We start from the raw sequence: 27,436 nt of genomic DNA on the forward strand, positions 1-27,436 counted from the left end.
TTTCAACTCATCCTGTCTATAAGTTTGCTTCAACACAGTTGTTGGAAAGTTGTTTCCCCATTAGACAGTGAGCTCCTGAAAACCAGTACTTGGCATAATGCCTGACACTTAGTATTCACTGAATAAAACTTTACTGACTGACTGATGCTTTATTTACTCACTGACACTTCATTGACTGATATGACACTATATGAATTTTTTGATTCACTAAGCGATCCTTTAAAGTATTTAAATGCCATTCCATTTGGTATACTTGTATTTAATATGGATATTGCTTTATTTTCTTTGATGTTAAAGTATGACATTGGCTCTTTTTCTTTCATAAAATATATTTTAATGTTGCTGTAGATGAAATCTTGATTGTCACTTTGACTTTTTATATGTTTAGCTTAAAATATAAAATTGGCTTTTGTCCTTCATTTTAACAGTTTGTGTCTTTAATTTCTTTAAATTTTTATTTTTCATCATTACCTTAAAAATGTCAAGAAGCATGAACTTTGCATACACAAAGAAGAAAAAAAAGATATATAAAAGCATGAATCTTTTGTACCTTTCAGTTTTCTTTAAAAGTGTGTATGCTATGATTATTACTGTAGAACTATTCTTATCTGTCTTCAAAAAATTCTTCTTGTCTTTTGGGGTATTAAAACAAGTTTCCTTGATCTATTTTCCTATTTTCTTCATTATTTGATGCTATTAAGTGACACAATGGATAGTGTTAGACTTTTGAGTTACAACACCTGATTTATAATAATTCCCAACACAGTCATTTACTGTATAACACTGGGCAAGTCACTTAAACTCAGTTTCAGTTCCCTTTTCTACAAAATGGAGATAATAAGAACAACTATTGCAGAGTTGTTGTGAGGATCAAACATGATAACCAGCTTCATGAAGTTAAGATATTATATAAATGCTGACTATTAATACAGATTTTTGCATCACTATCTCTATGTACTACATTCCCCAATCCTGTAACAATCCTCCAAAACAAAAGTCGTCTCATAACAAATAACTATTATTGAGTAAAAAGAAATTCACACATTGGCTATAACTGAAAATGAATTTCTTTTTCTCTAAATATATCTCATTACCAATCTGTTAATAAGCAAGAAATATGGTTCATCATCAGTCTTCTCTGATCATGACTGTCCATTCTGTTAATCAGTATATTTCTATCTTTCTAAGTTGTTTTCCTTTATTGTACAATTTGGTTTTTGGCTCCATTTAACTATAATAGAGTACTTTAAGTCTTCTCAAGTTGCTCCAAATTAGTCTCATTCTTTCTTATGGTACAATAATATTCTATTACATTCATAAACCATAATTTGATTACCTACTCCCCAAGAGATGAACACTTGCTTTGTCTTCAGTTCTTTGATACAGAGAACCAAATAAACAAACAAACCTGCTATAAACATTTTTGCACACAGGTCCTTTTTCTTTCTTTGGAGCATACCTAGTTAGTAGGTGAAAAATATAGTTCAAATTTCCTTTTGTGAATGGATGTATACTCCACAGTTCCATTAGCAGTATATTTACTGGGCTTGCCCTTGTTAAGCTCCTACAATGATTATAATTTTCTTTTTTCTTATCTTTGTGAAACTAATGGATTTAAGCTAGAAATGGAGTTGTTTTAATTTATATTTATCTGATTAGTAGTAATTTGGAGTCGATTTCACATTGTAGTTTATAGCTTAGTTTATTTCTACAGAGAATTATTTGTATATTTTGACATATATATGTGTGTGTGTATATATATATATATACTTTTATATTATATCTATTTAGGAATAGCTCTTATTCATATTTTTGTACCATCCTCTTGCTATATCTAAATAGCAGACCTTTAACAGAGAAATTTTTGGAAAATATTTTTCTTATTTATTTTTGTCACTATATTTTTTTTAAAAATTCACTAAAAAGAATGTTATTTATTTCTACCTTGCCTATATTACCACTTGTATTCATCTCCTTCCTTCAAACATGAAATGAGCATTTATCATATTTTAAAAGGAAAAGAAAAGGAAAAATAGAAGTCAACAAAAGTTCACTTATATGCAATTTTTTTCACATGTATTAATACTTTCTCCACATCTGCAAGAGTTGGGAAAAATGTGTTCTCATATCTCTTGGTGTCAGGTTTATTCTTGTAGTTTTCAAACATTTATTTTCATTAAATTTGTGACTGGTGGTATCCCATTTCTAATCACATAGTCATTGAACATACTGCTTACTTACTTCTGCTTTACTTCACTTTGAGTCTATTTATTTATTTTTTTGCTATTTTATTCATTGTTTCTATGATTACATGACTCACTCATTATTTAGGATTTGATTATTAAGTATACATTTGGATCTTTGTCTTTTGTTTGCATTTCCTGAATAGCTTATAATTGCTATATAAAACTTATCTTCAATCTTACTGCTTTAAAAACTACTTATTTTCCATACTTCTGTCACTTACTACATGGGCAGTTTCTATAAAAGTTCAAAATAGTTTTGAGAAATTAATATAATGTTGTGCTTCAATTTGCTTCCTCATTTCCTACCTTTTTTGCTGGTATTTTCTAAGAGGTTTCTATTTTAACTAATAGTTTTATTCATTTGATACACTGATACCAGCTTTGAGGTATTGAGCAGAGTTTATGAACAACTTCCCATGAATAGCCTTTCACAGTTATCTTGTTAGTACCCTTTTAGACTACCTAACGGCATTTCCTTTTGCAAAATTAGTCAGCTTATTGTTAAGTGAGTTTACCATACATATGTTACATCATACCCCTATTCCCATGTACTGCACAGTATTTGGGGTAACTATATAATATGCTTTTGAAATAGTTACATTTCTCAGCCAATAATTGAATTTTATAATAATAATAAAGACACTATATCTGAGATCAAACTCTATTAAGTTAGATTGAATGATTTCAACCCCCCCCCCACCTCCTAGTTGACAGCTGTGATTAAATGTGAGGAAAATGAAGTTGAGAAGTTACCCAGAATGCTCTTCAGCTATATAGAATTTTATGGTGCAAAGGATGGGCACTAGCTATTTTGAAATCAATAAACAAAAATAAAAAAAGAAACATACATAGGATAGCAAGAAAAATTTAGCTTATATAAAATGTTTCTCAAAGTGAGTCCTGCTAAACATGGGAAAAGATTATTGAAAAATATTTTGGAATCATCTTCCCTTAAGGTTTTTAAAATAGAGTACTTTTCTTCCCTTTTTCTTTTTTTTCTCATTTCTCTAAGATGATTTAATATAGTGCTACCTGACAATAAGGAGATAATCTATATAACTCTTTTTTAAACCCTTACCTTCCATCTTGGAATCAATGCTATGTATCGCTTCCAAGGCAGAAGAGTGGTAAGGGCTAGGCATTGGGGGTTAAGTAACTTGCCCAGGGTCACACAGCTGGGAAGTGTCTGAGGCCAGATTTGAACCTAGTACCTCCCATCTCTAAGCCTGACTCTTAATCCACTGAGCTTCCCAGCTGTCCATACCACCCCCATATAACTTTTAAAAATAATTCCAGTCCTTCCTACAAGTTTGAGAGTGGCTGAGATTAAGTCAGTTCAATAGTTTTGTCTCTTCTTTCCTTCCTTCCATCCTTCCTTCCTTCTTTCTTCTTTCCTTCCTTCCACCTCCCTCTCTTCTTTGCCTGAAAGAGTAACTTTAGTTGTTTAGTTGTTTTCAGTTTTGTCTGACTTTTCCTGATCCCATCTATGGTTTTCTTGGCAAAGAGACTAGAATAGTTTGCCATTTCCTTCTCCAGTTCATTTTACAGATGAGGAAATTGAGGTAAACATAGTTAAGTGACTTGCTCAGGGTCACAAACCCAGTAAGTTTCTAAGGCCAGAGTCTAACTCAGGTCTTCCTGACTCCTAGCCTGGCACTCTATTTCCCAAATCACCTAGCTGCTCCAAAAGAATGTTGTTTTTCAACCATGTCAGCCTCATCATGACTATTTGAGATTTTCTTGGCAAAGATACTGGAGTGCTTTGTCATTTCCTTTTCTAGCTCATTGTACAGATGAAGAAGCGGAGGCAAGTATGGTAAAAAGACTTGTCCAGGATCACAGGACTAGCATCTGGGGGAGGATTTGAAACCAGGTCCTCCTGGCTCAAAGGCCAGCATTCTATCTACTAACTGGAAAGAGTAGCTACTATATTATAATAAAAACTAATTTTAGATTGCATCAACTTGGCATCTATTAAATTTAGAGTGGATGTAATTTGTGAATTTTAAAACTATTCCACCCTAATCAGACCTTTCTTTAGAATATTTGATTTAGCTATTTCCTGTTCAGTAACAATAGAGATACTTGGAATAACAGAATCAGGTCTTGGAAAGTCCACATTTTCCCCACCCTCCTTAGTTTAACAAGATTAGGAAGGTCTGTACCAAACTCAAAGATTAAGTATCTGAGAAAAAGGCAACAGACATGTTCAGGAAAAGCAGACAGACCCCTGGGCTGTCCTAACTCAAGCTAAGTGATCATTGGTAAAAATGAGATGCAGAAAAGTGATGTAAAACCATCTTTATAAGACACATCAATTCCTGTCTCTTCCTCTTTCCCTGGAGAGGAGCTCTGGCTGGCAGTGTACTAGGAGTTTCAACACCTTGGAGTGGTGGTGGTGAGTTTGCCTTGGGCTGATTCAGGTTCAGGCATCTGGGTTTAGCCCTTCTTTTTCTGGAGTTCCAACTGACTCCTTCCTCCTTCATACTCCAAAACCTTATTTCCCTATCTCCTGATCTCCCTGCCCTATACTAGCCAGGTCGGGGGAGAGGGAGAGAAAAAACCTACTCCTTCTCCTTCTTCCTTCTCCTTAATCACCTCCACTATTGATTAAATCACGATAAAAAATTCCAGCTGTCTTGGGTATTTTATTATTTGGGATTTCCCCTGGCGACCATTTAAATTTAGATTTTCAGTCTCAACTATAATTTTAACCTTTTAAAAATGATAGAATGTTGAAATTAGAAGGAACCTTGGAGATTATCATGATTAAATAAGATTAAAAAACTTATAACCATTAAATAGCCCCTCTTTCTCATTTCCCCAATACCAGTTTCCAAACCGTCACATTTTCCTTTTTGCTTCTACAGTAATGCTAACACCCTTACTTTCCCCTTCCTTCACCCTAGCTATGGTCTTTAACTCCTTTTCTTTAGATATTTGCAAAGGTAACTTAATTGTACTTGACGATTTCTCACACTGCTATGGATTTAAACCATCCTTCACAGTAGTGCCAAAGACATTTTTCTCTTTTTAAATGTTAATTTTAGTATCTATTGTTTTTATATTGTTTTACAGTTTTTGAAAAATTTATTTAGTCAATTTAGAACATTATTCCTTAGTTCCAATGATCACATTATTTCCTTCCCTCCCCTATCCCCATCCTTCCCATAGCCAATACATAATTTCATTGGGTATTATATGTGTCCTTTATCAGAACCTATTTCCATGTTGTTGATGTTTGCACTAGGATGTTCATTTAGGGTCTATACCCCCAACCATATCCACCTCAACACATGTAATCAAGCAGTTGCTTTTCTTTTGTGTTTCTACTTCCACAGTTTTTTCCTCTGAGTGTGGATAGTGTTTTTTCTCTTAGATCCCTCCAAGTTGTGTAGGATCACTGCGTTGCCACTAATGGAGAAGTTCATTACATTCAATTGTACCACAGTGTATCAGTCTCTGTGTACAATGTTTTCCTGGTTCTGCTCCTCTCACTCTGCATCAATTCCTGAAGGTTGTTCCAGTTCCCATGGAATTCCTCCACTTTATTATTTCTTTGACCACAACAGTATTCCATCATCAACATATACCACAATTTGTTCAGCCATTCCCCAATTGAAGGACATCCCCTCATTTTCCAAGTTTTTGCCACCACAAAGAGCTCAGCTATGAATATTCTTGTACAATTCTTTTTCCTTATTATCTCTTTGGGGTACAAACCCAGCAGTACTATGGCTGGATCAAAGAGCAGACAGTCTTTTATCACCCTTTGGGCATAGTTCCAAATTGCCCTCCAGAATGGTTGGATCAATTCACAACTCCACTAGCAATGCATTAATGTCTCAACTATGCCACATCCCCTCCATCATTCATTACTTTCCTTTGCTGTCATGTTAGCCAATCTGCTAGGTGTGAGGTGATACCTCAGAATTGTTTTGATTTGCATTTTAAGATTATAAGACATTTAGAACATGTTTTCATATGCTTATTTATAGTTTTGATTTCTTTATCTGAAAATTGCCTATTCATGTCCCTTGCCCATTTATCAATTGGAGAATGGCTTGATTTTTTTGTACAATTGGTTTACCTCTTTTTAAATTTGAGTAATTAGACCTTTGTCAGAGATTTTTTGTTATGAAGATTGTTTCTCAATTTGTTGCTTCTTGTTTGCAATGCTTTTGTTTTTACAAAAAAGTTTTTTAATTTGATATAATCATTTAAATTTTGTGATTTTTTTTCTACTTCTTGCTTGGTTTTAAAGTCTTTCATTTCCTAAATATCTGACATATATTCTATTCTGTGTTCATCTAATTTGCTTATAGTTTCCTTCTTTATATTCTGGTTATTTACCCATTCTGAGTTTATCTTGGTGTAGGATATGAAAGTTTGATTCAAACCTAATCTCTTTCATACTGTCTTCTAATTTTCCCAGCAGTTTCTTTTATCAAATAGTGGATTTTGGTCTCAAAAACTGAGATCTTTGGGCTTATCATAGACTGTGTTACTGAAGTCACTTACCCCATGTCTATTCCACTGATCCTCCTTTCTGTCTCTTACCCAGTACCAAATTGTTTTGATGACCACTGCTTTATAGTATAATTGGAGATGTGGGACTGCAAGTCCTCCTTCCTTTGCTTTTTTTTCATTATTTCCCTGGATATCCTTGATTTTTGTTCTTCCAAATGAACTTTGTTATGTTTTTTTCTAATTCAGTAAAATAGTTTTTTGGTAGTTCAATGAGTATGGCACTAAATAAGTAAATAAATTTGTGTAGGATTGTCATTTTTATTATGTTATCTTGTCCTACCCTTGAGCAGTCAATATTTTTCCACTTGTTTAGATCTAGTTTTAATTGTGTGGAGAGTGTTTTGTAGTTGTGTTCATATAGTTCCTGTGTTTTTCTTGGCAGATAGATTCCAAAGTATTTTATATTGTCTAGGGTGATTTTAAATGGAATTTCTCTTTCTCATTCTTGTTGCTGAGATGTGATGGAGATATCTATAAATGCCAATGACTTATGTGGGTTTATTTTGCATCCTGCAACTTTGCTAAAGTTGTTGATTATTTCGACTAGCTTTTTGGTTGATTCTCTGGGGTTCTTTAAGTAGACCATCATATCACCTGCAAAGATTGATAGCTTGGTTGCCTATTTTAATACCTTCAATTTCTTTTTATTCTCTATTTGCAACAGCTAGTGTTTTAGTACAATGTTAAATAATAGAGGTGATGATTGGCATCTTTGTTTCCCTCCCGGTCTTATTGGGAATGCATCTAGTTCATTCTCATTGCAGATGATGTTTACTAATGGTTTTAGAAATATGCTGTTCATTATTTTTAGGAAAGGCCCGTCTATTCCTATGCTTTCTAGTGTTTTCAATAGGAATGAGTTTTGTATTTTGTCAAAGACTTTTTCTGCATCTATTGGAATAATCATGTGATCTTTGTCAGTTTGCTTGTTAATATGGTAAATTATGTGGATGGTTTTCCTAATATTGAACCATCCTTGCATTCTTGGTATGAATCCTACCAGGTCATAGTCATTAACTCTTGTGATCACTTCCTGGAGTCTTTTTGCTAGCATCTTATTTAAGATTTTTGCATCTATATTCATGAAAGAGATTGGTGTATAATTTTCTTTCTCTGTTTTTTATCTTCCTGGCTTTGGAATCAGTACCATATTTGTGTCTTAAAAGGAATTTGGTAGAACTCCCTCTTTGATTATTCAGTCAAATAGTTTGTATAATACAGGGATTAGTTGTTTTTTGAATGTTTGATAGAATTCATTTGTGAATCCATCTGGACTTGGTGATTATTTTCTTAGGGAGTTCTTTGATGGCTTGTTTAATTTGTTTTTCTGATATAGGGTTGTTTAGGTAATCTATTTATTCCTCTGTTAGTCTAGGCAATTTATAGTTTTGTAAATATTCATCCATATCACCTAAATTGCCATATTTATTGCCATATAATTAAGCACAATAAATTTTAATGATTGCCTTAATTTCCTCTTCATTAGTGGTGAGGTCTCCCTTTTCATCTTGGATTCTGTGAATTTGGTTTTCTTCTTCCTTTTTTAAATTAGATTGACCAGTACTTTGTCCATTTTATTAGTTTTTTCAATGTACCAGCTTCTAGTCTTATTTATTAATTCAATAGTTCTTTGACTTTCAAAGTCTGTGTGGGTCACACAGCCAGGAAGTGTCTGAGGCCAGATTGGAACCCAGGATCTTCTGTCTCTAGGCCTGGCTCTCAATCCACTGAGCCACTGAGCTTCCCCCCATAGTGAGGGTGGGGGTCAGTTTTAGGAATCTTAAATTGGGACATAGAGTTACAGGGGAGATGAAATTCTCTCCTGACTCTCAGGTGAGATAAATAAAAGAATCAGTGCACTCAAAAGATATCCTTTGAAATAAGCCATGCTTGTAACTTCCTGTTTGGAAAAGTCTCTTCCTTTTCTTCATTGTCCCCCCCTGTGGTCCCTTGGCACATGGAGGCTAATTGTAGCCTAAGGAAGAACACCCCTGTTTTTAACAGCTTGTTTGTGAGACCTGAAGAAACTTGGGTAGCTATCAGTAGCCTTGGTCCTGGGGCTGGGGCGATCAGGCTTGGAGGCTGGAGATCAGCTGGGGATGGGCCAGGGAGGTCGGGACCGGGAGAGTGATCTGGGTCAAGCAGGTCCAGAGCAGATGACTGGAGCACAGCAGCAGGCTGCAAGAGAGAGTTGAATCATCAAGAGGCTTTGCTGAAAAGCCTTGGAGAAACAAGACTTAGAAAACATTATATACTCTATCTTAAAAAGTTTTGAGAAGTTCTCATCCAAATATGGTGGTTGCCATAACTGTAAAAATAATTTTAGTCTCTAGTAATAAAAATATTATATTTTAAGAGGTTTATTAAGGATCATCAGAAATCAAGGAATAAATAAAATACAGATAAGAAAAACCACATTCCTAGGGCTGATTAGCCCATTCAAAACCTCTGCTCTTAGCTTTCCCACTACATCATTGCAATGACAGAGAAACTGCATGTGAGGCAGAGAACTAATTAAATGCTCATTGTGATCTCACCCAGTTGGAAACTCAGGTGAGATTATAGAGAATTCTGGGAAGAACCATGGACTTCTGGGGTTTGAAGTCTAGGGTTCAAATCTCCATTTTACGTCTCATCAATGTCATTTTCTTCAAAGAAATTATTAATTGTTTCTATGATTTGTTCTTTAACTAACTGATTGTGGAGAATCACAATGTTTAATTTCTATTTTATTTTTGATTTCCCTTTCCATGTACCCTTACTAATTATTATTTTCAGTGCATTGTGGTCTGAGAAGGTTACATTTATTATCTCTGCTCTTTTGCACTTGTTTACAATGTATTTATGCCCTAATACATGGTTAATCTTTGTGAATCTACCATGTGCTGCTGAAAAGGTATATTCCTTTTTGTCCCTATTTATGTTTCTCCAAATCTCTACTAACTGTAATTTTTTTAAGATTTCATTTACCTCTCTTAACTCTTTCTTATTTATTTTTTGGTTTGATTTATCTAGTTCTGATAGAGGGAGGTTCAGATCTCCCACTAGTATAGTTTTTCTATCTATTTCATCCTTGAACTCTACTAGTTTCTCATTTAGAAATTTGTATGCTTTGCCATTTGGTGCATATAGGTTGAGTACTCACATTTCCTCATTGTCTATACTGCTTTTAATTAGGATATAACTACCTTCCCAATCTCTTTTAACTAGATTTATTTTTACATTGGCTTTGTCAGATATCATGATTGTGACTCCTGCTTTCTTTTTATCAGGTAATGTCCAATAGATTTGGCTCCATCCTCTTACTTTTACCCTATGAGTGTCAAACTTCCTCATGTGTCTTTCTTGTACACAGCATATGCTAGTGTTTTGGATTCTAATAATTTCTTCTTTTCACTTGCTTTTTATGGGTGAGTTCATTCCATTCGCATCCAGAGTTAAGATTACCAACTCTGTATTTCCCAGCATTTTGATTTCTACACCTAGTCCTGCCTTTTCTCCTTTCATTATTTTTTTCCACACCAATGTTTTGTTTTTACTCAGTCCCCTTATTTCCCACCCTTATTTTATTTCCCTTTCTATGTCCCCTTCCTTCTTATTCCCCTCTTGTTTTCTTTAGTCTTTTTAAAATTCTCCCCTCCCCCACCCTCTCTCTCCCTTGATTCCCTCCTCACCAGTCCATTTGTTATCCTTCTGCTTCCATATAGGGTACAAATCAATTCTCTGCCTCAGTGGATTGGATTATTCTTCCCTCTATGAGTCAATTTCAATGCACATAAGAGTTGAATATTTCCTATCTCCAACCTCTTTATACTTCCAGTGTATTGATGTTCTCCCCCCTTCTGCCATGAGCTTCTTTGTGACCTAAAAATTAATCCTCTTTTGTTTATTTTCCCATTTGTTTTAGTATTAACCTCTTTTTATTAGCTTTAGTTATATATATGTATATACATACACACAAGTATATGTATTTATGCATACATATATCTATATACATATTTATGTCTTGGTATTTCATACTATACAGTTTATAGGTGTAGCTATGCAGGTGATAACAATTTTTAAGAGTTACCAATGTCCTCTTTTCATATAGGGATACATTTCATTTTACCTTATTGGGTCTCTTAAAAAAAGTTAATTTTTTTTATTTTGGTTTTGTTTTTCTATTTTCCCTCTTTTTAAATTACCTTTTTGGTGATTCTCTTGAGTTCTGTGCTTGGGCATCAAATTGTCTGTTTAGGTCTGGTCTTTTCTTTACAAATTCTTGGAATTCCTCTAATTTGTTAAATGGCCATATGTTCTCCTATAAGAATATAGTCAGTTTTGCTGGGTAATTGATTCTTTGTTGTAGACCTAGTTACCTTGCTTTATGGAATAGCATATTCCATGCCTTTTGGTCCTTCAGTTTAGATGCAGCCAGATCCTGTGTTATCCTCACTGTGGTTCCATGGTATCTAAATGACTTCTTCTTAGAAGCTTGTAATATTTTCTTCCTTGGTCTGATAGTTCTTGAATTTGACTACAACATTCCTGGGTGTTGTCAGTTGGGGATTAAGTACAGAAGGTGATGTGTGGATTTTTTCAATCTCCACTTTTCCCTCTTGTTCTAGAATATCGGGGCAGTTTTCTTGGATAATTTCCTGTAGTATGATATCCAGGCTTTTTCTATTGTCATGGTCTTCTGGTAGACCAATGATTCTTAAGTTGTCTCTCCTGGAATGATTTTCTAAATCTTCTGTTTTGTGAATGAGGTGCTTCATATTTTCCTCAATTTTTTCATTCTTTTGATTGTTTTATAGTGTCCTGGTGCTTTGTGAAGTCACTTCATTCTAGTTGTTGTATTCTGGTTCTTAAAGATTGCATTTCATCCCTGGCTTTTTGGTCATCCTTCTCATTCTGGTCTTATTTTCTTTGGAGGTCTCTTTCATCCTCTTTGCCTCATCTTTCATCTTCTTTGCCTCATCTTTCGTCTCCTTTGCCTCATTTTCAAGCTGGTTGATTTTCCCTTTCAAGACACCATTTTCTTGTTTTAGTTCAAGTGACTCTGTTTCCAGATGACTTTTCTTAGTTTTTTAGTTCTTTTCCCAGTTGTCTTCAGACTCTCTTAATTGTTTTTTGAATTGTATTTTGAGTTCTTCCAGAGCTTGTATCCAGTTTTCTGGGCTTTATGGTTTTTTTTGCTTGATGTTCTTTCATCCTTCTCTGTTCCATTTGCTCTTTGTTGACTGCCTGTATAGAAGCTGTGGATTGTAATTTTTTCTTTTTCTGTTGTTTGCTCATATTTACCCCCTTTTTACTGTGTGCTGTTGCCTGAGCTCTTGCTCCTCTCATTTTCTTGTGGTTTGGGGTTTTTCTTTCTGCTTTCACCCTTGTAGTTTTGTCATTAAATTTCTCAGTGCAGCCTGTGGGGGAGTGGTGTTGGAGCTTGAGCTTCCTTGCCCTCTGGAAGCTTTGATGGGATTAAGTCCAACAGTCTGTTGGGGAGGGGCTTTGGAGCTTGAGTTTCCTTTCCCTCTGAAAGCTTTGATTAGATTAAGTCTGGCTGGGTTGCTGGATGTGCCTTGAGGCCAAAACCTTGGGAAGGGGGGGGTGGGGCAGTATGTAGTGTTTCTGCTGTTTCATCTGCTGCTGGATCTGTGCTCTGCATTCTTCTCTATATGCTTTCCCACTGCCTGTGTTACACACTCTGAGCCTGACAAAGATTTGTCCACAAGGTAGTCCCTCAAGACCAGCACCTTTGCCTGCCCAGAGGTTCCAGCTGCCACTGGAAGCTTAGAGCTCTAGGTAGGGGAGGGGTCCTAGGACCTTCCTTCTTCCTTTCCCCTAAACCAGACTGTTCTCAAATTCTGGCTTTGGGGCATATACCTTTTAAATTGAGTCCAGCAGGAGGGTTCCTTTGCTCTGTCTTATTTTTAGGTTTGATTTTCAGACCATTAGGGGCATTAAGTTTGTAATCAGTAATGAAGCATTTTCAGAGGTCTGAATGTTTGCTGCCTCTATGCCACCATCTTCTATTGTTTTTGTATTATTTATATTTCTCAATTTATTCTTTCTCTGTTCCCTCCTAGGCCAATCTTATAAGTAGGAAAGAATTATTTAGAAGTAATAAACACAAACAAGAAACTTCTGTAAAAATAAGAAACATGTCAAAAAGTCTATCATTCTATGTAGTATATTATACCAAATGTCCTTAACTCTACAAAGAAGAATTGCTTTTTTATATTTATTCTTTGGGGCCAAACTTGCCATTATAATTTCATTACATTTGTTATATATTGTTTTGTCTCTCTCCATTTCCAATTTTGTCTCTTTTTCTTATTAAGACAAATATAAACTATCTTACTATCCTTATTTCATTCTACCCTTGGTCATTCTACCTTCAGGCTGACTGTCCTACATATTGTGCCACATTCTTATTCTATATTCTATCATTTCAAGGACTTAATATATATATATTTTTTTTCTGGTTGAGAATTATCCTCATTATTCTTGCAGTTATCCTTCTCCTTCAAGGTTCACCCTTCATGAAGCATCTTATGATCTTCAAATCCCACCTAATTACTTCATAAACTTTAGACCATTCTGCTTGACCTCTCCCATTTTTCAACTCAGATAAGGCTATTTTGGGATATCTCTCTTCAGCAGAAGACATGAGATCAGTGACTGTGCATTTTTATTGTCCTTTCTAATCATAAACACTCTCATATATGATAAATAAATATTTATTGAATTCAGTGATACTATAATATGGAAAAGGACTCTGACTTTAGACCCACAATGGTTAGCAAGTTTGCCTTTCAAATTATTGACAAAGCAAGGTCTAGAAAGCAGGTGTCTTCTCTGTGTTTTGAAATGGCTCTGAACCCTGGGAGACTACATCTCCCAGGCCCTCTACTCCAACTTCCTCAGTCACATACCACTTCTTTGTGGGAGGTATCTGAGAAGATATAAAAAAGATGAGAGAAGTAAAAGTTTTGGGCACCTTTTCTAAAGAAAAGCCTTGCCCTGGGGTAATAGCCTTTGGTCCCCCAATACCTGTGGGAGATTTAATTTTCTTTAGTTTTCTAAACCTTTATTTTTCTGGACCAATAAACCTATCTGGCTATCAATGAAGTCTGGCTAGATTTAATTAACTATCCGTAGCATAATTATAGTCTAAAAAGAAAAGCCTGGTCAATTTCCCTATCCAGACTACTGGAGCAAGGGGAGACCCCTGGCAACCTTCCTTTCCCTACCCTTTTCTCTCTATTTTTCTCCATCAACACTTCATTACCAAGTTTCTGCTTTTTCCTTTATATCCAACCACTTATGTCTGATTTTGCAGTAAAGACATCAAATATGCTTTGCTTGATAATTTGATAATCAAATACACATCAAAGCCTTTATTTTCAACATGTGAGTTAATAGTGTCTATTATTATTTTAGGACAAAAATTAAGGCAGTTAACCTGACAAAAGTATCAGATTGTTTTTTCTTTTGTGCTATTTTTGTGAATGATGTAAAGTCCTTTTTTATGCTTCTTAAGTCAAATGATTAATTTGGGAAATGTTTATGACCTCCTGGGATCAATTTTCTCACTTGTAGGATGAGAAATTTATATTATATATTCTATAAAGTTACACTGAACTTTTGAATTCTATGATCCTACATGTACAGCTATTAGAACACTGAAAAGCAGACATAGTTCAGAATAAAAGATGTTGGAATGTGAGTCAGCAGTATGATAGAGAATTAAAAAAAAAGGTTAATGCAATTTTGGGCTGTATTTTAAGGATCATGTTTTTTTAGGATTAGGAAGGTTGATATCAGAGGGAAAAAAACAACTTCTTAATGATTAGAATTGTCTCATAATGAAATGTGCTCCCTGTGGATATAATTTGCTTCTTTATCCTTGGAGGCATTCAAGAAGAGTCTGGATGGATACTTCTTGATTTTATTATAAAGGATATTACTATTTGGTATGAGTTGGAGAAGATGGCTACTGATGTTCCTTCCAAATTTTATATTTTTTTATAATTTTGTGATTCTATGATGTTCCATCAAATAGTTTTGTGATTATTCAATGATTACAACAGAAAGGAGCCATTTAGATTTAGAATAGTAATAAATTGAACACAAGAGGGCCTTATTTCTCAGCTTTCCTAAAATAAGAATACTTTTAAAATTAATAGCTACAAAATAAACTATAGTGCTGATTCATTCATACAGTCATAGTCTATCAGCTCAATGTAAGCATTCCAAAAAATCCCGAGACATATGTTTATCTGGTTAACTAGGTCCATGGAAGTAGTAGATTATATTTTAGATTTACTAATTTGTATTTCAAAAGTAAAACAAAAACAAGGCAAGGTAAGGATTAAAACAAGTTAATAGATGACCTCAGGATTTGCTCTCTTTTCAACTTTGGGAGTCTGTAATATGATAAAACCAAGTAATTGAAACAAAAACAACAACAACCCAGAGAACAATCTAGAAAGAAAATGGGAAAAATTCCAAAATATTTCTAGAATTCAAGGATGGTCACTAATGAAATAGGCATTTAAAATGTTCTTAATGTGATAATACAGAACACATTGGAGATGAGTGTTTGCAAGAACTTTTATTTCACAGCCTGTATGTAAACAATGTTTTTGTAATTCACAATATATATTCCTGTAGAAATAATGCTATAGTGGTTAAGTTACTAGGCCAGCACATATAAACCCATTTAAACCATAATATACTTGAAATTTATTTTACATTGTGTGGAATAGTTAATTTACGGCTTCATTTCTGTGTGACTACATTTCTGATCCAGGACACCAGCACTTGTAGTCTTATGGGAAGGTTTTTTTTTGAAGGAAGGTTAGGACTATGGTGAGTCAAAAGAAGATAATTCACAGCATTATAGATTAAGAATTGAAAGAGATTTTAGAGATCATCTGATATAATCCCTATGAATATTGGACTTTATTATCTCCTTATTGTGACAATGAAGGTACTTAGCTCTTCTTTATTGGGAAGACTGAATTGTAATCCCCTATTTGTTTTTAGATTTTAATCCCCCAAAGTGTTAACTCAGTATTTGAAGTAGATCTACCCATTTTAACTACTAAAGGTGTGAACTAACTATAAAAGATGTGATATAACCAAAAAAGATATAATCTAACCAAAAAAGGTGTGAACTAAAGAGTGGGCAGTCCTGGAGAGAGTATCTGCTGTGATTGGTAGACATGAACTTTAGGGGACATGACACAAGAGAAAAATATCTTTAAATAGAAGACCACAGAGGCCAGAAGATATATAGATTGAGGAACTCTGACTCAAAGTTGAAATGGAGTATCAGTCTCTGGAGCTTGGAGTGAAGAAGAGTCACTAGAAGGAGAGACTGGAAGACAGACGGGACTTGGCTGTGGAACTGGACCCTTGGAGGAGCTCGTGTAGGAGATCTCAGACTGCTTTCCTTTTAGACAGTCACCATGGTGAATGAAAGGCTGACTTAGTTTCCCTGTCTTTCTGGAGGTGTGAACCTCTGAGAATGGCCCATAGTCTTGAGACTCCTTTCCCTGATTAGGGCCTTAGAATTTCTACCTGGCTCAGAGTAAGCCGGAGTTTTCCCCCCTCTCCCTTTCCCCTTTTTTCTCTTCCTTAAATAAAACTACCATAAATTCCATTCTACTTCAGCAATTCATTTGGGATTTAATAATTAAATCCCTGGTGACCACCTATTAAAATATTAAAGTCCAACCAATAAAAATCTAACATCCCTCATTTTATAACCTAGAGAGGTAACATGATGAGCTCACACAGGTAGAAAGTAGTAGAACCTGGATTCTGACCCATGTTGTTTGGTTGAAAATCTCTCTCTCATACTATGCCAGGCTTGCAGTTGCTCAATTAACCATGCATTTGCATGATGAAATATTTTTATGAATTTGCATTTTTCTACCTCTTTATATATGAATAAGAGTAAGTAACTCTATGTCAGTACTAGTCACCCATCAGCTAGTCTACATTAGGATATTGTGAGTGGTTTTTTATAAAAGGCTGGACTGATAAGAGCAGGGTCACCGGAAATTTTATGAAATTCCAGAATGATTTATTTAACAATTTCTTTTTAAAATATAGAAAGAGTGAAGTAAGAAATTAGAGAGCTGATAGGGTAAGATATCTAGTTTGAGCACTAAGTATTTTGCTCTGGCCCCTGGCTCAACACAGGCAGGGCTAATTTGCCCTTAGCTGAAGAGACATTGGCCTTGAGCTGAGGACCTGGGGATACAGGGAGCCTCTCACAAGAGGGGCGGTCTTTCCTGAGGCTAGTCCCTTACAAAAATCCAGGAAAGGAGTCAGTCTTTTTCACTCACCACGTGTCAGTCCAAAGGGAGAGATTTAAGAACAGTCTCACCAAGTACAAGGTTTCAGGTCCAGTAAACAGATTCTTTACCAACCTTCAACTCAAACTCTGAATTCTGAACTCCAAAGAATGAAGAAATTCCTCACAGGAAGTTGTAACTCTTTTTAGAGATGCTTCTTTGCATCACTTCCTATGCCTTCCTCTACTTTTTATGTGGAAAAATTATAGTCTATAGTTTTGCTTAGGACTGCCCAGGGGGAAGTCAGTAGATTCTGATTTGTTACCCGCTATTGCACACGTGGGTCACAGATCTCCCCCACTGAAAGATTAATTGGGATGTGCACAGTTTTGGTGATTAAATTGAAAAATGGGCAGGGGAGTTAATTTAATTTTCACAATCAGTATAGAGTTTATTTTCTTTTCACAGTCAGGGGAGAGTTAATTTAATCTTCACAATATAAAGGGAAATTTTCTCCCATTAAGCCTAAAGTTCCTGATACCAACTATCTTGCCAATTATTTAATGGTTGGGGTTGATCATAAATAATTTCTTGATAAATTAATGAAGTATTGCATATTCTCTCTATTTTTCTTTCATTCTCTCACATGAACACACAAATATACACATATACTCAATTACTTCCATTTCCATAAGATGCATAATAGTAAATCACTGGGCTGCACTGGGAGTCAGAAAACTCCAAATTCCAATTTTTGCTTAAATCCTTACTACCTATATGACTGTGGACAAGTTATTTATCCTTCTTGATCTCATTTCCAATATGGGGCTAATCATATATAGCACTTGCTTCATAGGGTTGTGAAGATCAATTGAGATAAAATGAAATACTTTGCAATCTTTAAAGTGCTATGTAAATATTAAATAATTTTATTGACCTGTTAAATGAATATAGTGTAGATAAAATAGGAAATTGATTAAGTTTTCTATGCTACCTAGGAAAGTAGGATTTTTAGCTTACAATCTTTTAGGCAATGAAAAGGATTTTAATTCAAAAACTGATTTATAGGTAAAGTTTATAGGGAATTTAATTCTTTTCACATGCTAAATATATATAGAATAAGGATAGGTTCTGATTAATTTGAATAGTTAATCCTATGACATCATCTTATGTATTCATATTCATGCTTTTCAGAGTGAAGAAATTATATAAAATGTCAAATGATTTTAGCCAAAAGAAAATATTCAGTTCAAATTTTAACTAATCTGACCACTTCAGAGGATTCTTTATTTGCCCTAATCAGGACCAAGAAGTATATAGAATGTTTGCTAAAGCCTTGGTAATATCAATTTGCCATCTTGGATATGAATTTTTCAGCTTGAAAAACTCTTCTGAGACTCTCTTCTAATTCAGAAAGCACCCACCAGAAGAAGAAGTATCCATGCCAATGAAATCAGAGGTCATTGCAGTCTTGAAATATGGACTGTAAGTAATCATATATCAAACTGTATTAGCCATGTCAAGATAAGGAAATGATGTAGTATAGTCATTATTATTCTATCTTTTCCTAACCCAGTTATTTGCACTCTAATTTTAAAGGGAATATACTGTTTTTAGTCCAAAAAAAGATGTTTTCTTTGAGCTTTCTTAATTAGTATTGATTTGATCATCCTTTTTTCTTTTACTTTGACATTTGATGGTACCAACTAGATCATGGTAGTTCTTTTTTTAGATTAGTATTGATTTTAGCATTTTAAAGATATACATATATCTTAATATAGATTTTTACTACAAAGAATCAGATGAAGTCTCAAGTCTAAAAAGTAGTAGTAGAAGAATTAATCAATCAATTAGTCAATAAACATTCATTAAGAAGGACAGCAAGGTGGCACAGAGAATAGGGAGCTGGACCTAGAATCAGGAAGCCTCATCTTGAGTTCAAATTTGGCCTTAGACAATTACTTAGCTGTGCGATCCTGGACAAATTACTTAATACTACTTGTCTCCATTCCTCATGTTTAAAATGAGCTTGAGAAGAAAATGGCAAACAATTCCATTGTCTTTGCCAAGAAAACCCCAAATGGGGTCATAATAAGCCAGAGAAGACCAAAACAACTAAGCAACAACAACATTAATTAAATGCTTCTAATGTGTCCAGCACTGCACTAAGTGCTGGGAATATATAGGTAATATATAGGGATAGAATAGGATAAGAGGTTAGTGAGTAGAGTATTATTATTATTATTGTTGTTGTTATGGGCATGGAAGGATAACCTTTGGGGTTTGGGAAGGATGCCTTTTGCAAGCATGCAATGACTCCAAAACTTAGCTTAAAAAAAAAAGGGATTTATTAATTTAGAAAGTAATGTTGAGAGTGGCCAGGAGGATAGCAAGGTAGAACAGCAAGATGGGGAACAGTTCCCTGGGAGGACAGCATGAAAGGAAAGGCTGTTCCCCCATGGAGACAGCATGGATGGAGAGGCTGTCCCCCAGACGACATCAGTTCTGGGGATTTTATACATTCTTCACAACAGTTAGTCACTCAGGCATGAGGTGGGGTGATCATACTGGGGTCTGCCTGGGGACATAAAGATTCCTTAGTTTTAGAGGACAAACAGATGTGGAGGTGTGGTCTGAAGGTGCATCTTTCTGACCATCTAGAGGACAATCAAAGGAAGATAGTCATCTCAGGACTCTAGGTGGGGTCATTGGGTGTTTTTAGTCTCAGAGTCAGGAAAAACAACAAGGGGGTTCCCCTGACAATAGTTCGCCTGGGTTTCTGGGGTACCATGTCCATGTCATCATTATTATTTGTGAGGAACATTATTGGGATAAGAATGAGGGATTGTATTAGGAAAATTGTATTAGGAAACAACATTCAATAGAGATATTTTTAAAAAGCAGGATTAAATTAGAAATTATTAGTACACTTTAAAATTAACTTACTTTCCCTATTAACCCCCCACAATATTATTTAATATCAACCTTGAGCCAATAGTTTCAAATGAGAATGATATTAATAGAGAAAATTATATAATATATTTCCTCTAGTTATAGATTTTAAATACCAAATCAGCAATCCAGTTTCAAAATTATGTAAGAGTATGGAGATTTATGGGAACATGTAAGATGTAACATGGACATATCAGTACTGGTCTTTTGTTGCAGTAAATGTCAGGGAGTATTATATACTATTACGGGATATGGAAATTATTTATGAAACTCAGATATATCCTTCAACTGACAACCAATAATGGAGTCTTTGATTCTGAATATTCTTACATCTACTGATGAGCCATGTATAGTTACTTAAAAGGTCTTGAATGCTTTTTCATATCAAATTTCTTTTCTTGTATATTCAAGAAGAATGGTAGGAAGCCTAGAAAAGTAAAAAATTATGAAATAAAGGCTATCCTCAACAGAACAGTCAAAATTCACTAATGAAGGTAGGTGCACAGTAGAAGTTAAAATTTAAAAAAATAGTATTTCTGAACCAAAAACAGACATGAATGATGATGTTATATTTGAAATTGAAACAGTAGAAAATGAAGAATTTAAAAAGGAAATTAATATTAATATTTTAAATTATACAGCATTACCTAATTTCATCAAACTTCAAAATGGTTGGTTTAAAACTTTTAGCCATTGAAAAAATAAACCAGATTTTCTGGCCATCTTACCAAATTTAATTGAAAAATATAGAAGGATACTAAATGTAATTTAAACCAAGTTAATATTAAATCATTTTAATTTAAACTATGCAAAAAAAGCCACAGGTAGCTAGGTGGTGTAGTGGATAGCATGTTGATCTTGGAATCAGGAAATCTCTTTTTTTTGAGTACAAATCCACTATCAGACAATTACTAACTGCATGATTCTAGACAAGTCACTTAACCATACTTACCTTAGTTCCTCAACTGTAAAATGAGCTGGTGAAGGAAATGATAATCTATTCCATTTTCTCTTCCATAAAACACCCAAATAGGGTCACAAAGTGTCAGATATGACTGAAAACTGAGAAACCTACCAGTTGCAAAAGCTACTGTATAAAGCTAATCACCCATTCATATAGGTTGGTAACTAATGAGGCCTCCCCAATATTCCAGGTCAGTGTAACATTGCATGATTATTAAGAAAAAGATATTTGGATTCAATGCCATACCACCTAAGAGTTATGAACACTTTGATCGAGAATCATGATGCTCCTCTTAACTCTGGGAATCCATTTTGTGTTCCATTTATTCCAGATTAGGTAAAGAAGCAATTAAAACACTTAAAGAATATAGTTTCCAGGCAAGAATTTTATAAGACTAGTCATTAAATATTGGAACTGGAAGAACATGAATTCAAAGGGTCATATTTAACCACTGTTTTTAATATATCACATATAGTTAATCCAAAGCAGTGGCAGTCATCTACAACTATTTTAATTTATAGAAAAAATATAGCAATAATCTGCCTTCTTATTGGAGATCCATTTTCTGTATAACACTATAAATTCTATTCTTTCATTCTATCTAAAACACTTCTTGATGTAAATAAAAGAAATGGATGTATTAGCAGAAATCAAGAGAGGTTTGGGCCTAATGATTTCAACAAGCATAATTTCTAATTCCATTCCAGCTTTTGGATGAAGTTAAACTTAAAAGGAAAATGTGTGGGGTGACCTGAGGCAATATAGCCAATGCATTTGGTTCAGTGTCACACAAGAAAATATACTTTGCACTAAAATAGGCTAGTTTGCACAGGAAGGCTGTTTGCATTATAGAAAGATTCTCTGGGATAGGCCCCTTTATGGGCATCAAAGATAACCTTATATTAGTTATTTACATCTAGGAAGGTTTTTTCCTCTTGGATCTGTAATTTTTAACTTGGCACTGGAACGGATAATGTGGATCCTGAGAAGAACAAAATAGGGAATGATATCTATAATAGGAAAATTAATGAGTCCACAGTCTCTAGACTCACTGAACCCTGTTTCCTTCAATAAAATTCTGAACAATGTAAATAAGATTGCCATAGGAGCAGGATCTAATATGATTCCTTACCGATTGATAGCCTGAAGAAAAAGTTATTCTCCTTAAAGTTCTAAAGACAAAACCAAGGGACCTCAGTAGTGTCTGAAGAAAACATCTTGGAATCCCCATGGGGTTCCACAATGCAAAGCATGACTATAATTCTAGACATTGTGGACAAGTCTAAATTGACTCCAAGACTAAATATATTTAGTAAATACTTTCATTCTAACCTGCATCTCATTCTACCTTAAGAATGGTTTGGCCCCAAAAAGTACACTCAATTTCTTGGACCAAACAATTAAAAAACATACCAAGGGATGGTTATTCCTCTCTCAAAGAACCAACATTGAGCCCTTGTAACTATCTTATAAAATGGAGAGAGTGAAGACCTGCCATCATTAATTTTAGCAGAAGACATCAGCCAGGTAGTTCATGGAGTGAGGTTTTGGACATCAATTTGGCTAGGCCAACTATCCCACTGTTTAGTTAATGAGGAAGAGAATTAAATGTGACCCTTAATCAGAAGACTGGACTACAGTTGTCTAACATCTGGGTCTGGCCATCAATAGCCTCCCAATATCGCTAACTAAAATCTCAATTGAGTGGAGAATAAAAAATGAAGGCTTGACACTAAAGCTGAATGACAGTCTATAAGCCCTAGAAGGAGTGAAGAGGAATTTGAAATATATGCTGTTATTATTTAAACAGCAGCTAGTCAGCAAACCCAATCAGGTAAAGTATATTCTAGTACCTCAATAGCTATAGTCTTAACATTTTTTGAGAAAAGGATCTGTTACTTGATTTATAGATTAGAGTTTCATTCACAGAGCCCAAATGGCCTCTGTCCCATAGAATGGGGGCATGAGTTTTGACTCTGGAGACAAGCACTGTTGTTGGTTTGGGACATCAAATGAAATGCTCCTGATTGTCTCCTGTTATTATGGTCTTCAACTGACTAGAGCTATGAATCAACCACATTTAAACAAGTTTATTAAAGTTGTCAAAGCCCCCAAATAAACAAAAACTAAACTTAAATTCAGGTGAATTTAATAGTTCTGGGACTGGGAGAAGTTTTAAGATTAGATTTAACTACTTAGAAAATAAGAACAACTGCCATTATCATAGACATTACCATACCTTTTGAAAATAGATAAAGTGCCTTCCAAACATCCAGGGCTAGCAAGATTGAAAACATCAGATAGTCTGTCCACATCTAGTTTAAGGAAAGCTACATGGTTTGCTGCAATGTGTTGATAGTGGAGGCCTTAGGGAGATGGAATTCAGCTAATGACATTGTGTTTTCTAAATTAAAAATGAGTCCAATGTTGACTAGTGTAAGGGTTAAAATTATGACTGAGACTGAATTTAATAATATTTTTTGGTTGCCAAGGAATTTATTTCTAAAATCCTAATGAATACCCAAGTCAGCTGGAAATTTTATGTTGATTTAATTGATAGCAGGGAGATTAGGAGATAAGGTTTTGGAATATGAAGGAGGAAGGAGTCAGGATTGAACTCCAAAAGGGAAAGGGCTAAGCCAAGGTGCCCAAACCTGAAATCAGATCCAGGGCAAAACTCACCACCAAACCCAGACAATAGCTGCCACCAAGCCAAGATGTCGGAATGCTTAGCACTCTGCTAGCCAGAGTTGTCTCTCCCAGGAAAGAGGAGGAGAGAGGAAGTGACGTGCCTTATATAGACAGTTTTACATCACTTTCCTGCATCTCATCTGTACCAATAATGGCTTAGCTGAGTTAGCCCAGGAGCCTATCCTTTTTTCTGCACATATCTGTTGATGGCCATTTCCTCAGATAATTAAATCTTGAATTTGATGCAGACCTTTCAAATCTTGTTAAACTAAGAAGGGAGGAGAAATGTAGAATTTCCAAGACCTGATCCTGTTATTCCAAGTATCTCCATTGTTACTGATCAGGAAATAGCTAAATCAGATCTTCTAAAGAATGGTCTGATTAGGGTGGAATAGTTTTAAAACTCACACTAGCTTGATGAAGAAGCTAATGGTAGAGGACTTCATCAAATACAGCAGGGGCTTATACAACAAACACATCACAGGAATTAGGAAGTACTCAGAATGAGTTTTTGGAAAGAATATAGTGAGAAGTGATTGTGGATTTTTATTAATTTATGTACTCCATATTATTTGTTTCTTTGGTAGCTATTTTATAACTGAATTATGCATATGTAATATTGGCTTCTTTAGATTTTTATATTGCATTCAATATTACCAGGTATTTATTATTATTCATGTAAAATGTAATATGTGATCAAAACTACGTATAAATCTGTTCACTTAAAATTTAAACATTGTTACTCTTTCTTTCTCTAATCCAATTATTTGAAAATTTCAAGAACTATTTCAATTATCAATAAAATAATATTTTTGTTCAAATGCTATTCACTTTTTCCAAGAAGTTTGGATTCTCTTTACAAATCATTTTATTAAACTTGAAATTCATCTTTTCACTTCAAATGGGGAGACAGTGGGAAAATTTTACTTCCCCTATATTGGAGCCAAAGGTTTTCTCTGGTCCATTATGTATACCCATATTGTTATATACCATAGGAGGATAGCTTTGGTTTTGATTGGCTACTGAATTCTCAGGCCAAAAAATACATTAAGAAAATGGTAGATTTCATGCTACAATATAATGAGAAGTATCACCAAGCTCTTGAGTGTAATTGCAAAGTATATCAATAAGTTGCCTTCTCCTGGGAGAAAAGAGCCAAAGGAGTCTAGATTAATTGGGATAATGAGGTAATAAATAATCAATGGCATTGTAATAATGTGACAAATACTATAGCATTAGACAGATTATCTGTTCTGCACAAATTTGAGATGGTACTTTTAAAGTGTTTTTTAAGTTTATTGACTGAGTTATTGGCATACCCTAATTAATATCATTTTTTCATTCAATGAAAATGCAACTTTAGCAGGAATTACATTACAGTGGATGGCTAATGTCACATAGATAATGTTTTTAATTGCAATTATGTTTCAGGGAAAGAATGTTGCAGAAGGAAAGTCTGGAACTAAAAAAAGCAGAGACAAGGCTGGGATCTCTTACCCCTGGGAGACCAAAATGGAGTAGATGTAGGATAAAGGGGAAGTATTTATTGGGTATGAGTTTAATGTAGTTAAGACAAGGAAGAAACACTAAGTGTAGCAAACATGGAAATTTGGGGTGAGAATAGGATAGAGTAGTTGGGGCAAACCATAGATGTGGAAAGGATAATAGGAAGATATGAAACTTCAATATGGAGTGTTCTGCAACATAGGGAAGCCTGGAGTCCAAGAATGCCTCAAACCCATCAGTAAGTATCATCTGCAATGGGGATAAACTAGAAGCTCTCCCAATAAGATCAGGAGTGAAACAAGGATGCCCATTATCACCTCTATTATTTAACATTGCACTAGAAACACTAGCAGTAGCAATTAGAGAAGAAAAAGAAATTGAAGATATTAAATAGGCAATTAGAAGACGAAACTATTACTCTTTGCAGATGATATGATGGTTTACTTAAAGAATCCTAGAGAATCAACCAAAAAGCTAGTGGAAATAATCAACAACTTTAGCAAAGTTGCAGGATATAAAATAAAACCACATAAATCATCAGCATTTCTATATATTTCCAACACAGCTCAGCAGCAAGAATTAGAAAGAGAAATTCCATTTAAAACCACCCTAGACAATATAAAATACTTAGGAATCTACCTGCCAAGACAAATACAGGAACTATATGAACACAACCACAAAACACTTTCCACACAATTAAAACGAGATCTAAATAATTAGAAAAAACATTAATTGCTTATGGGTAGGATGAGCTAACATAATAAAAATGACAATCCTACCCAAACCAATTGACTTATTTAATGCTATACCCATCAAACTACCAAGAAACTTTTCTACTGAATTAGAAAAAAAACATAACAAAGTTAATTTGGAACAACAAAAGATCAAGAATATCAAGGGAAATAATGAAAAAAATGTGAAGGAAAATGGCCTAGCAGTACCATATATCAAACTGTTCTATAAAGCAGTGGTCATCAAAACAATATGGTATTGGCTAAGAGACAGGAGGGAAAATCAGTGGAATAATCTTGGTGTAAGTGACCTCAGCAAGATAGTCTGTGATAAACCCAAAGATCCCAGTTTTGGGGACAGAAATCCACTATTTGACAAAAAAACAAAAACAATAACAAAAACAAAATAACTTCTGGGAAAATTGGGAAACAGTATGAGAGAGATTAGGTTTAGATCAACATCTTACTCCTTACACCAAGATAAACTCAGAATAGGTGAATGACTTGAATATAAAGAAGGAAACAATAAATAAATTAGGTGAAGACAGAATAGTATATTTGTCAGATCATTGGGAAAAGAAAGATTTTAAGACCAAGCAAGAGTTAGAAAACATTACAAAATGTAAAATAAATAATTTTGATTATATTAAATTAAAAAAGATTTTGTACAAACAAAACCAATGCAACCAAAATAAGAAGGGAAGCAACAAATTGGGGGAAAAATCTTCATAACAAAAACTTCTGACAAAAGCCTAATTACTCAAATTCATAAGAAGCTAATCAATTGTAAAAAAAAAAATCAAAACATAAGAAGCTAATCAATTGTAAAAAAAAAAATCAAACCATTCCCCATTCGACAAATGGGTAAGGGACATGAAGAGGCAGTTTTCAGAAAAAGAAATCAAACCTATTAATAAACACATGAAAAAGTGTTCTAAATCTCTCATAATCAGAGAGATGCAAATCAAAACAACTCTGAGGTATCACCTCACACCTAGAACATTGGCTAACAGTACAGCAAAGGAAAGTAATGAATGCTGGAGGCGATGTGGCAAAGTTGGGACATTGCTGGTGGAGTTGTGGATTGATCCAACTATTCTGGAGGGCAATTTGGAACTATGCCCAAAGGGTGATAAAAGGCTATCTGCCCTTTGATCCACCCATAGCACTGCTGGCATTGTACCCCAAAGATATAAAAAGGAAAAAGACCTGCACAAGAATATTCATAGCTGTGCTATTTCTGGTGGCAAAACTTGTTTATAAAATTTTGCTGGGAAGGATAGTGCCAGATTATGAGTGATATTTCCTTATAACATAGTCAAAAGTAGTGCAAGAGAAAAGCAGTCTAGAGAAAGACCCATCTAAAAAATAAGTCTGACTTCCTACTTCTAACTTCAATCAGATTTTTCTTCCCCACCACCTATGAAATGATTTTCTTTAATGATCTGATCATATCAAACCCCTATTTAGCAAACTCTAGAGTCTCTCTTCAACTTTAAAATAAAAGGCCCTCTAATTAGCATT

Source organism: Monodelphis domestica, chromosome 3 (genome assembly GCF_027887165.1).
Source record: "Monodelphis domestica isolate mMonDom1 chromosome 3, mMonDom1.pri, whole genome shotgun sequence".
Classification (NCBI taxonomy): Eukaryota; Metazoa; Chordata; class Mammalia; order Didelphimorphia; family Didelphidae; genus Monodelphis; species Monodelphis domestica.